This window comes from Oncorhynchus masou, unplaced genomic scaffold (assembly GCF_036934945.1).
Source record: "Oncorhynchus masou masou isolate Uvic2021 unplaced genomic scaffold, UVic_Omas_1.1 unplaced_scaffold_585, whole genome shotgun sequence".
NCBI classification, from domain to species: domain Eukaryota; kingdom Metazoa; phylum Chordata; class Actinopteri; order Salmoniformes; family Salmonidae; genus Oncorhynchus; species Oncorhynchus masou.
Window position 1 is genome coordinate 2,743 of NW_027012271.1, and position 17,258 is coordinate 20,000.

A 17,258-nucleotide genomic window follows, 5' to 3' on the forward strand; every position below is an offset into this window, starting at 1 on the left:
CCCTCTGAGCCAGTCTGAGCCAGTCCTGAGCTGTTGGCCTGTGAGTGGAAGTAGAGCCAGACTCCTCCCTCTCCCTCCTTCCCTCCCTCCCCTCCCTCTCCTCCTCTCCCTCCCCTCACTCCCTCCCTCCCTCTCCTCCTCTCCCTCCCCCTCCCTCCCTCTCCTCCTCATCTCCCCCCTAGCATGTATTTATCCAGGAAGTGTCTCTCACCTCTGATATAAGACAGTCTGAACCCCTGAGCCAGTCCTGAGCTGTTGGCCTGTGAGTGGAAGTAGAGCCAGACTCCTCCCTCTCCCTCCTTCCCTCCCTCCCCTCCCTCTCCTCCTCTCCCTCCCCTCACTCCCTCCCTCCCTCTCCTCCTCTCCCTCCCCTCCCTCCCTCTCCTCCTCATCTCCCCCCTAGCATGTATTTATCCAGGAAGTGTCTCTCACCTCTGATATAAGACAGTCTGAACCCCTGAGCCAGTCCTGAGCTGTTGGCCTGTGAGTGGAAGTAGAGCCAGACTCCTCCCCTCCCTCCCCTCCTCCCTAACCTCCCTCCCTCCCTCATCTCCCTCCTCTCCTCTCCCTCCCTCTCCTCTCCTCTCCTCTCCCTCTCCCTCCCCTCCCTCTGAGCCAGTCTGAGCCAGTCCTGAGCTGTTGGCCTGTGAGTGGAAGTAGAGCCAGACTCCTCCCTCTCCCTCCTCTCCCTCCCTCCCTCCCTCCCTCCCTCTCCTCCTCTCTCTCCCCTCCCTCTCCTCCTCCTCTCCCCCCTAGCATGTATTTATCCAGGAAGTGTCTCTCACCTCTGATATAAGACAGTCTGAACCCCTGAGCCAGTCCTGAGCTGTTGGCCTGTGAGTGGAAGTAGAGCCAGACTCCTCCCTCTCCCTCCTCTCCCTCCCTCCCTCCCTCCCTCCTCTCCCTCCCCTCCCTCCCTCCCTCCCTCCCTCCCTCTCCTCCTCTCCCTCCCCTCCCTCCCTCCCTCTCCTCCTCTCCCTCCCTCCCTCCCTCCCTCCCTCCCTCTCCCTCCCTCTCCCTCCCTCCCTCCCTCCCTCTCCCCCTCTCCCTCCCTCTCCTCCTCCTCTCCCTCCCCTCCCTCCCTCTCCTCCTCCTCTCCCCCTAGCATGTATTTATCCAGGAAGTGTCTCTCACCTCTGATATAAGACAGTCTGAACCCCTGAGCCAGTCCTGAGCTGTTGGCCTGTGAGTGGAAGTAGAGCCAGACTCCTCCACTGGAAGAGATGAAGGGAGGTGGGAGGAGGGAGCCACACACCGGTACTCCTCTCTCCAGGTGGGGCCTAGGAGCAGCCAGTCCCCCTGACACTGACCTGACTCCTCCAGGTCAAAGTTAGGGAAGCTGGGGGGGAGGACACAGGGAGACAGACGAGGGACATGGGTGAGACAAAGGGTTAGGGAAACATGGTCAAGCTAGTGTCTACGTTGATACTTCACCCCAGACACACGCTAGACGATCTGATCAGAGCAGCGAGGAAAGAGGGACGTGTTGAAGGAGTCAACAGGAAGTGTAGTTGCAGGAGGAGGAACAGGAAGCACTGACAAAAGCATTACATCATCCCTGATGGATCAGCTACTCCGGCGAGTGCATTAATTGAATTAATGAATGAGCGTGCGTGTGTGTGTGTGTGAGCACGCGCGTGTGTGTGTGAGAGCGCGCGTGTGTGTGTATGTCTGAGGGCGCGTGTGTGTGTATGTGTGTACGTGTGTGTGTGTGTGTGTGTGTCTGTGTGTGTGTGTGTGTGTGTGTGAGTGTGTGTGTGTGTGAGTGTGTGTGTGTGTGTGTGTGTGAGTGTGTGTGTGTGTGAGTGTGTGTGTGTGTGTGTGTGTGTCTGTGTGTGTGTGTGTGAGTGTGTGAGTGTGTGTGTGTGAGTGTGTGTGTGTGTTATGACCCAGAAATATGCTGGGATCATTACTAAGTGGGAGAGAGAAGCAGAAGCGTTGGGTGGCAGGATTCCAACAGATCAATATCTCCTTTCCTATTGGACGAGATGACCGGGCCACCACCCAAATGCCTCCCCTTTAGAAGCACTTCATCTGACCAGGGCCCTGGGGAATAGGATGCCTTCACAGCCTTATACTGAGATATGAGACGCTGCTGTCCCAATGAGACGCCAGTTAACACCACCATCTACTACCCATCTACTACCCAATGAGACGCCAGTTAAACACCACCATCTACTACCCACCTACTACCCAATGAGACGACAGTTAAACACCACCATCTACTACCCACCTACTACCCAATGAGACGCTGCTGTCCCAATGAGACGACAGTTAACACCACCATCTACTACCCAATGAGACGACAGTTAACACCACCATCTACTACCCAATGAGACGACAGTTAAACACCACCATCTACTACCCACCTATTACCCAATGAGACGACAGTTAAACACCACCATCTACTACCCACCTATTACCCAATGAGACGACAGTTAAACACCACCATCTACTACCCATCTACTACCCATCTACTACCCATCTACTACCCATCTACTACCCGATGAGACTACAGTTAAACACCACCATCTACTACCCATCTACTACCCATCTACTACCCAATGAGACGACAGTTAAACACCACCATCTACTACCCATCTACTATCCATCTACTACCCATCTACTACCCAATGAGACGACAGTTAAACACCACCATCTACTACCCACCTACTACCCAATGAGACGACAGTTAAACACCACCATCTACTACCCACCTATTACCCAATGAGACGACAGTTAAACACCACCATCTACTACCCACCTATTACCCAATGAGACGACAGTTAACACCACCATCTACTACCCACCTACTACCCAATGAGACGCTGCTGTCCCAATGAGACGACAGTTAAACACCACCGTCTACTACCCATCTACTACCCAATGAGACGACAGTTAAACACCACCATCTACTACCCACCTATTACCCAATGAGACGACAGTTAACACCACCATCTACTACCCACCTATTACCCAATGAGACGACAGTTAACACCACCATCTACTACCCACCTATTACCCAATGAGACGACAGTTAAACACCACCATCTACTACCCAATGAGACGACAGTTAACACCACCATCTACTACCCATCTACTACCCAATGAGACGCCAGTTAACACCACCATCTACTACCCATCTACTACCCAATGAGACGACAGTTAAACACCATCATCTACTACCCACCTATTACCCAATGAGACGACAGTTAAACACCACCATCTACTACCCAATGAGACGACAGTTAACACCACCATCTACTACCCATCTACTACCCAATGAGACGACAGTTAAACACCACCATCCACTACCCATCTACTACCCAATGAGACGACAGTTAAACACCACCATCTACTACCCATCTACTACCCATCTACTACCCAATGAGACGACAGTTAAACACCACCATCTACTACCCATCTACTACCCATCTACTACCCAATGAGACGACAGTTAAACACCACCATCTACTACCCATCTACTACCCAATGAGACGACAGTTAAACACCACCATCTACTACCCATCTACTACCCATCTACTACCCAATGAGACGACAGTTAAACACCACCATCTACTACCCATCTACTACCCAATGAGACGACAGTTAAACACCACCATCTACTACCCATCTACTACCCAATGAGACGACAGTTAAACACCACCATCTACTACCCACCTATTACCCAATGAGACGACAGTTAAACACCACCATCTACTACCCATCTACTACCCATCTACTACCCACCTATTACCCAATGAGACGACAGTTAAACACCACCATCTACTACCCACCTATTACCCAATAAGACAACAGTTAAACACCACCATCTACTACCCATCTACTACCCATCTACTACCCGATGAAACTACAGTTAACACCACCATCTACTACCCATCTACTACCCACCTACTACCCATCTACTACCCATCTACTATCCATCTACTACCGGATGAGACTACAGTTAAACACCACCATCTACTACCCACCTATTACACAATGAGACGACAGTTAAACACCACCATCTACTACCCACCTACTACCCAATGAGACGACAGTTAAACACCACCATCTACTACCCATCTACTACCCATCTACTACCCATCTACTACCCACCTACTACCCATCTACTACCCATCTACTACCCATCTACTATCCATCTACTACCCGATGAGACTACAGTTAAACACCACCATCTACTACCCATCTACTACCCATCTACTATCCATCTACTATCCATCTACTACCCAATGAGACTACAGTTAAACACCACCATCTACTACCCATCTACTACCCATCTACTACCCAATGAGACTACAGTTAAACAACACCATCTACTACCCATCTACTACCCATCTACTACCCATCTACTACCCAATAAGACTACAGTTAAACACCACCATCTACTACCCATCTACTACCCATCTACTACCCAATGAGACTACAGTTAAACACCACCATCTACTACCCATCTACTACTCATCTACTACCCATCTACTACCCGATGAGACGACAGTTAAACACCACCATCTACTACCCATCTTCTACCCATCTACTACTCATCTACTACCCATCTACTACCCATCTACTACCCATCTACTACCCATCTACTACTCATCTACTACCCGATGAGACGACAGTTAAACACCACCATCTACTACCCATCTACTATCCATCTACTACCCGATGAGACTACAGTTAAACACCACCATCTACTACCCATCTACTATCCATCTACTACCCATCTACTACCCATCTACTATCCATCTACTATCCATCTACTACCCAATGAGACTACAGTTAAACAACACCATCTACTACCCATCTACTACCCATCTACTACCCATCTACTACCAATCTACTACTCATCTACTACCCATCTACTACCCATCTACTACCCATCTACTACCCATCTACTACCCAATAAGACTACAGTTAAACACCACCATCTACTACCCATCTACTACCCATCTACTACCCAATGAGACTACAGTTAAACACCACCATCTACTACCCATCTACTACTCATCTACTACCCATCTACTACCCGATGAGACGACAGTTAAACACCACCATCTACTACCCATCTTCTACCCATCTACTACTCATCTACTACCCATCTACTACCCATCTACTACCCATCTACTACCCATCTACTACTCATCTACTACCCGATGAGACGACAGTTAAACACCACCATCTACTACCCATCTACTATCCATCTACTACCCGATGAGACTACAGTTAAACACCACCATCTACTACCCATCTACTATCCATCTACTACCCATCTACTACCCATCTACTATCCATCTACTATCCATCTACTACCCAATGAGACTACAGTTAAACAACACCATCTACTACCCATCTACTACCCATCTACTACCCATCTACTACCAATCTACTACTCATCTACTACCCATCTACTACCCATCTACTACCCATCTACTACCCATCTACTACCCAATAAGACTACAGTTAAACACCACCATCTACTACCCATCTACTACCCATCTACTACCCAATGAGACTACAGTTAAACACCACCATCTACTACCCATCTACTACCCATCTACTACTCATCTACTACCCATCTACTACCTGATGAGACGACAGTTAAACACCACCATCTACTACCCATCTACAACCCATCTACTACCCGATGAGACTACAGTTAAACACCACCATCTACTATCCATCTACTATCCATCTACTACCCATCTACTACCCATCTACTATCCATCTACTACCCAACTACTACCCATCTACTACCCATCTACTACCCATCTACTACCCGATGAGACGTCAGTTAAACACCACCATCTACTACCCATCTACTATCCATCTACTACCCATCTACTACCCATCTACTACCCATCTACTACCCATCTACTACCCGATGAGACGACAGTTAAACACCAAAATCTACTACCCATCTATTACTCATCTACTACCCATCTACTACCCGATGAGACGACAGTTAAACACCACCATCTACTACCCATCTACTACTCATCTACTACCCATCTACTACCTGATGAGACGACAGTTAAACACCACCATCTACTACCCATCTACAACCCATCTACTACCCGATGAGACTACAGTTAAACACCACCATCTACTATCCATCTACTATCCATCTACTACCCATCTACTACCCATCTACTATCCATCTACTACCCAACTACTACCCATCTACTACCCATCTACTACCCATCTACTACCCGATGAGACGTCAGTTAAACACCACCATCTACTACCCATCTACTATCCATCTACTACCCATCTACTACCCATCTACTACCCATCTACTACCCATCTACTACCCGATGAGACGACAGTTAAACACCAAAATCTACTACCCATCTATTACTCATCTACTACCCATCTACTACCCGATGAGACGACAGTTAAACACCAACATCTACTACCCATCTACTACCAATCTACTACCCATCTACTACCCAATGAGACTACAATTAAACACCACCATCTACTACCCATCTACTACCCATCTACTACCCATCTACTACCAATCTACTACCCACCTACTACCCAATGAGACGACAGTTAAACACCACCATCTACTACCCACCTACTACCCAATGAGACGCTGCTGTCCCAATGAGACGACAGTTAACACCACCATCTACTACCCAATGAGACGACAGTTAACACCACCATCTACTACCCAATGAGACGACAGTTAAACACCACCATCTACTACCCACCTATTACCCAATGAGACGACAGTTAAACACCACCATCTACTACCCACCTATTACCCAATGAGACGACAGTTAAACACCACCATCTACTACCCATCTACTACCCATCTACTACCCATCTACTACCCATCTACTACCCGATGAGACTACAGTTAAACACCACCATCTACTACCCATCTACTACCCATCTACTACCCAATGAGACGACAGTTAAACACCACCATCTACTACCCATCTACTATCCATCTACTACCCATCTACTACCCAATGAGACGACAGTTAAACACCACCATCTACTACCCACCTACTACCCAATGAGACGACAGTTAAACACCACCATCTACTACCCACCTATTACCCAATGAGACGACAGTTAAACACCACCATCTACTACCCACCTATTACCCAATGAGACGACAGTTAACACCACCATCTACTACCCACCTACTACCCAATGAGACGCTGCTGTCCCAATGAGACGACAGTTAAACACCACCGTCTACTACCCATCTACTACCCAATGAGACGACAGTTAAACACCACCATCTACTACCCACCTATTACCCAATGAGACGACAGTTAACACCACCATCTACTACCCACCTATTACCCAATGAGACGACAGTTAACACCACCATCTACTACCCACCTATTACCCAATGAGACGACAGTTAAACACCACCATCTACTACCCAATGAGACGACAGTTAACACCACCATCTACTACCCATCTACTACCCAATGAGACGCCAGTTAACACCACCATCTACTACCCATCTACTACCCAATGAGACGACAGTTAAACACCATCATCTACTACCCACCTATTACCCAATGAGACGACAGTTAAACACCACCATCTACTACCCAATGAGACGACAGTTAACACCACCATCTACTACCCATCTACTACCCAATGAGACGACAGTTAAACACCACCATCCACTACCCATCTACTACCCAATGAGACGACAGTTAAACACCACCATCTACTACCCATCTACTACCCATCTACTACCCAATGAGACGACAGTTAAACACCACCATCTACTACCCATCTACTACCCATCTACTACCCAATGAGACGACAGTTAAACACCACCATCTACTACCCATCTACTACCCAATGAGACGACAGTTAAACACCACCATCTACTACCCATCTACTACCCATCTACTACCCAATGAGACGACAGTTAAACACCACCATCTACTACCCATCTACTACCCAATGAGACGACAGTTAAACACCACCATCTACTACCCATCTACTACCCAATGAGACGACAGTTAAACACCACCATCTACTACCCACCTATTACCCAATGAGACGACAGTTAAACACCACCATCTACTACCCATCTACTACCCATCTACTACCCACCTATTACCCAATGAGACGACAGTTAAACACCACCATCTACTACCCACCTATTACCCAATGAGACAACAGTTAAACACCACCATCTACTACCCATCTACTACCCATCTACTACCCGATGAAACTACAGTTAACACCACCATCTACTACCCATCTACTACCCACCTACTACCCATCTACTACCCATCTACTATCCATCTACTACCGGATGAGACTACAGTTAAACACCACCATCTACTACCCACCTATTACACAATGAGACGACAGTTAAACACCACCATCTACTACCCACCTACTACCCAATGAGACGACAGTTAAACACCACCATCTACTACCCATCTACTACCCATCTACTACCCATCTACTACCCACCTACTACCCATCTACTACCCATCTACTACCCATCTACTATCCATCTACTACCCGATGAGACTACAGTTAAACACCACCATCTACTACCCATCTACTACCCATCTACTATCCATCTACTATCCATCTACTACCCAATGAGACTACAGTTAAACACCACCATCTACTACCCATCTACTACCCATCTACTACCCAATGAGACTACAGTTAAACAACACCATCTACTACCCATCTACTACCCATCTACTACCCATCTACTACCCAATAAGACTACAGTTAAACACCACCATCTACTACCCATCTACTACCCATCTACTACCCAATGAGACTACAGTTAAACACCACCATCTACTACCCATCTACTACTCATCTACTACCCATCTACTACCCGATGAGACGACAGTTAAACACCACCATCTACTACCCATCTTCTACCCATCTACTACTCATCTACTACCCATCTACTACCCATCTACTACCCATCTACTACCCATCTACTACTCATCTACTACCCGATGAGACGACAGTTAAACACCACCATCTACTACCCATCTACTATCCATCTACTACCCGATGAGACTACAGTTAAACACCACCATCTACTACCCATCTACTATCCATCTACTACCCATCTACTACCCATCTACTATCCATCTACTATCCATCTACTACCCAATGAGACTACAGTTAAACAACACCATCTACTACCCATCTACTACCCATCTACTACCCATCTACTACCAATCTACTACTCATCTACTACCCATCTACTACCCATCTACTACCCATCTACTACCCATCTACTACCCAATAAGACTACAGTTAAACACCACCATCTACTACCCATCTACTACCCATCTACTACCCAATGAGACTACAGTTAAACACCACCATCTACTACCCATCTACTACTCATCTACTACCCATCTACTACCCGATGAGACGACAGTTAAACACCACCATCTACTACCCATCTTCTACCCATCTACTACTCATCTACTACCCATCTACTACCCATCTACTACCCATCTACTACCCATCTACTACTCATCTACTACCCGATGAGACGACAGTTAAACACCACCATCTACTACCCATCTACTATCCATCTACTACCCGATGAGACTACAGTTAAACACCACCATCTACTACCCATCTACTATCCATCTACTACCCATCTACTACCCATCTACTATCCATCTACTATCCATCTACTACCCAATGAGACTACAGTTAAACAACACCATCTACTACCCATCTACTACCCATCTACTACCCATCTACTACCAATCTACTACTCATCTACTACCCATCTACTACCCATCTACTACCCATCTACTACCCATCTACTACCCAATAAGACTACAGTTAAACACCACCATCTACTACCCATCTACTACCCATCTACTACCCAATGAGACTACAGTTAAACACCACCATCTACTACCCATCTACTACCCATCTACTACTCATCTACTACCCATCTACTACCTGATGAGACGACAGTTAAACACCACCATCTACTACCCATCTACAACCCATCTACTACCCGATGAGACTACAGTTAAACACCACCATCTACTATCCATCTACTATCCATCTACTACCCATCTACTACCCATCTACTATCCATCTACTACCCAACTACTACCCATCTACTACCCATCTACTACCCATCTACTACCCGATGAGACGTCAGTTAAACACCACCATCTACTACCCATCTACTATCCATCTACTACCCATCTACTACCCATCTACTACCCATCTACTACCCATCTACTACCCGATGAGACGACAGTTAAACACCAAAATCTACTACCCATCTATTACTCATCTACTACCCATCTACTACCCGATGAGACGACAGTTAAACACCACCATCTACTACCCATCTACTACTCATCTACTACCCATCTACTACCTGATGAGACGACAGTTAAACACCACCATCTACTACCCATCTACAACCCATCTACTACCCGATGAGACTACAGTTAAACACCACCATCTACTATCCATCTACTATCCATCTACTACCCATCTACTACCCATCTACTATCCATCTACTACCCAACTACTACCCATCTACTACCCATCTACTACCCATCTACTACCCGATGAGACGTCAGTTAAACACCACCATCTACTACCCATCTACTATCCATCTACTACCCATCTACTACCCATCTACTACCCATCTACTACCCATCTACTACCCGATGAGACGACAGTTAAACACCAAAATCTACTACCCATCTATTACTCATCTACTACCCATCTACTACCCGATGAGACGACAGTTAAACACCACCATCTACTACCCATCTACTACTCATCTACTACCCATATACTACCCGATGAGACGACAGTTAAACACCAAAATCTACTACCCATCTATTACTCATCTACTACCCATCTACTACCCGATGAGACGACAGTTAAACACCAACATCTACTACCCATCTACTACCAATCTACTACCCATCTACTACCCAATGAGACTACAATTAAACACCACCATCTACTACCCATCTACTACCCATCTACTACCCATCTACTACCAATCTACTACCCATCTACTACCCATCTACTACTCATCTACTACCAATCTACTACCAATCTACTACCCATCTACTACCCATCTACTATCCAATGAGACTACAGTTAAACACCACCATCTACTACCCATCTACTACCCAATGAGACTAGACCCATAGAGATGGGCTGTGGGTTGTATTTCCTGGTCTAGACCCATAGAGATGGGCTGTGGTCTGACTGGTCTAGACCCATAGAGATGGGCTGTGGGTTGTATTTCCTGGTCTAGACTCATAGAGATGGGCTGTATTTCCTAGTCTAGACCCATAGAGATGGGCTGTGGGTTGTATTTCCTGGTCAAGACCCATACAGATGGGCTGTGGGTTGTATTTCCTGGTCAAGACCCATAGAGATGGGCTGTGGGTTGTATTTCCTGGTCTAGACCCATAGAGATGGGCTGTGGGTTGTATTTCCTGGTCTAGACCCATAGAGATGGGCTGTGGGTTGTATTTCCTGGTCTAGACCCATAGAGATGGGTTGTATTTCCTGGTCTAGACTCATAGAGATGGGCTGTGGGTTGTATTTCCTGGTCTAGACCCATAGAGATGGGCTGTATTTCCTAGTCTAGACCCATAGAGATGGGTTGTATTTCCTGGTCTAGACCCATAGAGATGGGCTGTGGTCTGACTGGTCTAGACCCATAGAGATGGGCTGTGGGTTGTATTTCCTGGTCTAGACCCATAGAGATGGGCTGTGGTCTGACTGGTCTAGACCCATAGAGATGGGCTGTGGGTTGTATTTCCTGGTCAAGACCCATAGAGATGGGCTGTATTTCCTGGTCTAGACCCATAGAGATGGGCTGTATTTCCTAGTCTAGACCCATAGAGATGGGCTGTGGGTTGTATTTCCTGGTCAAGACCCATACAGATGGGCTGTGGGTTGTATTTCCTGGTCAAGACCCATAGAGATGGGCTGTGGGTTGTATTTCCTGGTCTAGACCCATAGAGATGGGCTGTGGGTTGTATTTCCTGGTCAAGACCCATAGAGATGGGCTGTATTTCCTGGTCAAGACCCATAGAGATGGGCTGTATTTCCTAGTCTAGACCCATAGAGATGGGCTGTGGGTTGTATTTCCTGGTCAAGACCCATACAGATGGGCTGTGGGTTGTATTTCCTGGTCAAGACCCATAGAGATGGGCTGTGGGTTGTATTTCCTGGTCTAGACCCATAGAGATGGGCTGTGGGTTGTATTTCCTGCTCTAGACCCATAGAGATGGGCTGTGGGTTGTATTTCCTGGTCAAGACCCATAGAGATGGGTTGTATTTCCTGGTCTAGACCCATAGAGATGGGCTGTATTTCCTGGTCTAGACCCATAGAGATGGGTTGTATTTCCTGGTCTAGACCCATAGAGATGGGTTGTATTTCCTGGTCTAGACCCATAGAGATGGGCTGTATTTCCTAGTCTAGACCCATAGAGATGGGCTGTGGGTTGTATTTCCTGGTCTAGACTCATAGAGATGGGCTGTGGGTTGTATTTCCTGGTCTAGACCCATAGAGATGGGCTGTATTTCCTGGTCTAGACCCATAGAGATGGGTTGTATTTCCTGGTCTAACCCATAGAGATGGGCTGTGGTCTGACTGGTCTAGACCCAAAGAGATGGGCTGTGGGTTGTATTTCCTGGTCTAACCCATAGAGATGGGCTGTGGTCTGACTGGTCTAGACCCCTGTGGGTTGTATTTCCTGGTCTAGACCCATAGAGATGGGTTGCATTTCCTGGTCTAGACCCATAGAGATGGGCTGTGGTCTGACTGGTCTAGACCCCTGTGGGTTGTATTTCCTGGTCTAGACCCATAGAGATGGGTTGTATTTCCTGGTCTAGACCCATAGAGATGGGTTGTATTTCCTAATCTTGACCCATAGAGATGAGCTGTGGGTTGTATTTCCTGGTCTAGACCCATAGAGATGGGCTGTGGGTTGTATTTCCTGGTCTAGACCCATAGAGATGGGTTGTATTTCCTGGTCTAGACCCATAGAGATGGGTTGTATTTCCTGGTCTAGACCCATAGAGATGGGTTGTATTTCCTGGTCTAGACCCATAGAGATGGGTTGTATTTCCTGGTCTAGACCCATAGAGATGGGTTGTATTTCCTGGTCTAGACCCATAGAGATGGGTTGTATTTCCTGGTCTAGACCCATAGAGATGGGTTGTATTTCCTGGTCTAGACCCATAGAGATGGGTTGTATTTCCTGGTCTAGACCCATAGAGATGGGCTGTGGGTTGTATTTCCTGGTCTAGACCCATAGAGATGGGTTGTGGGTTGTATTTCCTGGTCTAGACCCATAGAGATGGGTTGTATATCCTGGTCTAGACCCATAGAGATGGGTTGTATTTCCTGGTTTAGACTCATAGAGATGGGCTGTGGGTTGTATTTCCTGGTCTAGACCCATAGAGATGGGTTGTATTTCCTGGTCTAGACTCATAGAGATGGGCTGTGGGTTGTATTCCGGGTCTAGACCCATAGAGATGGGCTGTGGGTTGTATTTCCTAGTCTTGACCCATAGAGATGAGCTGTGGGTTGTATTTCCTGGTCAAGACCCATAGAGATGGGCTGTGGGTTGTATTTCCTGGTCTAGACCCATAGAGATGGGCTGTGGGTTGTATTTCCTGGTCTAGACCCATAGATATGGGCTGTGGGTTGTATTTCCTGGTCAAGACCCATAGAGATGGGCTCTGGGTTGTATTTCCTGGTCTAGACCCATAGAGATGGGTTGTATTTCCTGGTCTAGACCCATAGAGATGGGTTGTATTTCCTGGTCTAGACCCATAGAGATGGGCTGTGGGTTGTATTTCCTGGTCTAGACCCATAGAGATGGGTTGTGGGTTGTATTTCCTGGACTAGACCCATAGAGATGGGTTGTATTTCCTGGTCTAGACCCATAGAGATGGGCTGTGGGTTGTATTTCCTGGTCTATACCCATAGAGATGGGTTGTATTTCCTGGTCTAGACTCATAGAGATGGGCTGTGGGTTGTATTCCTGGTCTAGACCCATAGAGATGGGCTGTGGGTTGTATTTCCTAGTCTTGACCCATAGAGATGAGCTGTGGGTTGTATTTCCTGGTCAAGACCCATAGAGATGGGCTGTGGGTTCTATTTCCTGGTCTAGACCAATAGAGATCGGCTGTGGGTTGTATTTCCTGGTCTAGACCCATAGATATGGGCTGTGGGTTGTATTTCCTGGTCTAGACCCATAGAGATGGGCTGTGGGTTGTATTTCCTGGTCTAGACCCATAGAGATGGGTTGTGGGTTGTATTTCCTGGTCTAGACCCATAGAGATGGGTTGTATTTCCTGGTCTAGACCCATAGAGATGGGTTGTATTTCCTGGTCTAGACTCATAGAGATGGGCTGTGGGTTGTATTTCCTGGTCTAGACCCATAGAGATGGGTTGTATTTCCTGGTCTAGAACTCATAGAGATGGGCTGTGGGTTGTATTCCTGGTCTAGACCCATAGAGATGGGCTGTGGGTTGTATTTCCTGGTCTAACCCATAGAGATGGGCTGTGGGTTGTATTTCCTGGTCTAACCCATAGAGATGGGCTGTGGGTTGTATTTCCTGGTCTAGACCCATAGAGATGGGCTGTGGTCTGACTGGTCTAGACCCATAGAGATGGGCTGTGGGTTGTATTTCCTGGTCTAGACCCATAGAGATGGGTTGTATTTCCTGGTCTAGACCCATAGAGATGGGTTGTATTTCCTAGTCTTGACCCATAGAGATGAGCTGTGGGTTGTATTTCCTGGTCTAGACCCATAGAGATGGGTTGTATTTCCTGGTCTAGACCCATAGAGATGGGTTGTATTTCCTGGTCTAGACTCATAGAGATGGGCTGTGGGTTGTATTTCCTGGTCTAGGCCTATAGAGATGGGTTGTGGGTTGTATTTCCTGGTCTAGACCCATAGAGATGGGCTGTGGGTTGTATTTCCTGGTATAGACCCATAGAGATGGGCTGTGGGTTGTATTTCCTGGTCTAGACCCATAGAGATGGGCTGTATTTCCTGGTCTAGACCCATAGAGATGGGTTGTATTTCCTGGTCTAGACCCATAGAGGTGGGTTGTATTTCCTGGTCTAGACCCATAGAGATGGGCTGTGGGTTGTATTTCCTGGTCTAGACCCATAGAGAAGGGTTGTATTTCCTGGTCTAGACCCATAGAGATGGGTTGTATTTCCTGGTCTAGACTCATAGAGATGGGCTGTGGGTTGTATTTCCTGGTCTAGGCCCATAGAGATGGGCTGTGGGTTGTATTTCCTGGTCTAGACCCATAGAGATGGGCTGTGGGTTGTATTTCCTGGTCTAGACCCATAGAGATGGGCTGTGGGTTGTATTTCCTGGTCTAGACCCATAGAGATGGGCTGATGGTTGTATTTCCTGGTCTAGACCCATAGAGATGGGCTGTATTTCCTGGTCTAGACCCATAGAGATGGGTTGTGGGTTGTATTTCCTGGTCTAGACCCATAGAGATGGGTTGTATTTCCTGGTCTAGACCCATAGAGATGGGTTGTATTTCCTGGTCTAGACCCATAGAGATGGGTTGTGGGTTGTATTTCCTGGTCTAGACCCATAGAGATGGGTTGTATTTCCTGGTCTAGACCCATAGAGATGGGTTGTATTTCCTGGTCTAGACCCATAGAGATGGGCTGTGGTCTGACTGGTCTAGACCCATAGAGATGGGCTGTGGGTTGTATTTCCTGGTCTAGACCCATAGAGATGGGTTGTATTCCTTCCTGGTCTAGACCCATAGAGATGGGTTGTATTTCCTAGTCTTGACCCATAGAGATGAGCTGTGGGTTGTATTTCCTGGTCTAGACCCATAGAGATGGGTTGTATTTCCTGGTCTAGACCCATAGAGATGGGTTGTATTTCCTGGTCTAGACCCATAGAGATGGGTTGTATTTCCTGGTCTAGACCCATAGAGATGGGCTGTGGGTTGTATTTCCTGGTCTAGACCCATAGAGATGGGTTGTATTTCCTGGTCTAGACCCATAGAGATGGGTTGTATTTCCTGGTCTAGACTCATAGAGATGGGCTGTGGGTTGTATTTCCTGGTCTAGGCCCATAGAGATGGGCTGTGGGTTGTATTTCCTGGTCTAGACCCATAGAGATGGGCTGTGGGTTGTATTTCCTGGTCTAGACCCATAGAGATGGGCTGTGGGTTGTATTTCCTGGTCTAGACCCATAGAGATGGGCTGTGGGTTGTATTTCCTGGTCTAGACCCATAGAGATGGTTTGTATTTCCTGGTCTAGACTCATAGAGATGGGCTGTGGGTTGTATTCCTGGTCTAGACCCATAGAGATGGGCTGTGGGTTGTATTTCCTGGTCTAACCCATAGAGATGGGCTGTGGGTTGTATTTCCTGGTCTAGACCCATAGAGATGGGTTGTATTTCCTGGTCTAGACTCATAGAGATGGGCTGTGGGTTGTATTCCTGGTCTAGACCCATAGAGATGGGTTGTATTTCCTGGTCTAGACCCATAGAGATGGGTTGTATTTCCTGGTCTAGACTCATAGAGATGGGCTGTGGGTTGTATTTCCTGGTCTAGACCCATAGAGATGGGCTGTGGGTTGTATTTCCTGGTCTAGACCCATAGAGATGGGTTGTGGGTTGTATTTCCTGGTCTAGACCCATAGAGATGGGTTGTATTTCCTGGTCTAGACCCATAGAGATGGGTTGTATTTCCTGGTCTAGACTCATAGAGATGGGCTGTGGGTTGTATTTCCTGGTCTAGACCCATAGAGATGGGTTGTATTTCCTGGTCTAGACTCATAGAGATGGGCTGTGGGTTGTATTCCTGGTCTAGACCCATAGAGATGGGCTGTGGGTTGTATTTCCTAGTCTTGACCCATAGAGATGAGCTGTGGGTTGTATTTCCTGGTCAAGACAGATAGAGATGGGCTGTGGGTTGTATTTCCTGGTCTAGACCCATAGAGATGGGCTGTGGGTTGTATTTCCTGGTCTAGATCCCATAGATATGGGCTGTGGGTTGTATTTCCTGGTCTAGACCCATAGAGATGGGCTGTATTTCCTGGTCTAGACCCATAGAGATGGGTTGTATGTCCTGGTCTAGACCCATAGAGATGGGTTGTATTTCCTGGTCTAGACCCATAGAGATGGGTTGTATTTCCTGGTCTAGACCCATAGAGATGGGTTGTATTTCCTGGTCTAGACTCATAGAG

General features: G+C 47.1%; 1 long non-coding RNA gene across 1 annotated transcript in view; it reads right to left on the reverse strand.

Annotated features, from left to right (window-relative positions):
- Positions 1–1,163: 1,163 nt before the first annotated feature.
- Positions 1,164–17,258, reverse strand: part of LOC135536261 (uncharacterized) — a 51,365-nt gene continuing 35,270 nt past the window's right edge. The window contains exon 3 of the long non-coding RNA XR_010454965.1: positions 1,164–1,339. This is a non-coding gene — a long non-coding RNA (uncharacterized LOC135536261). The remainder of the gene's footprint in view (positions 1,340–17,258) is intronic.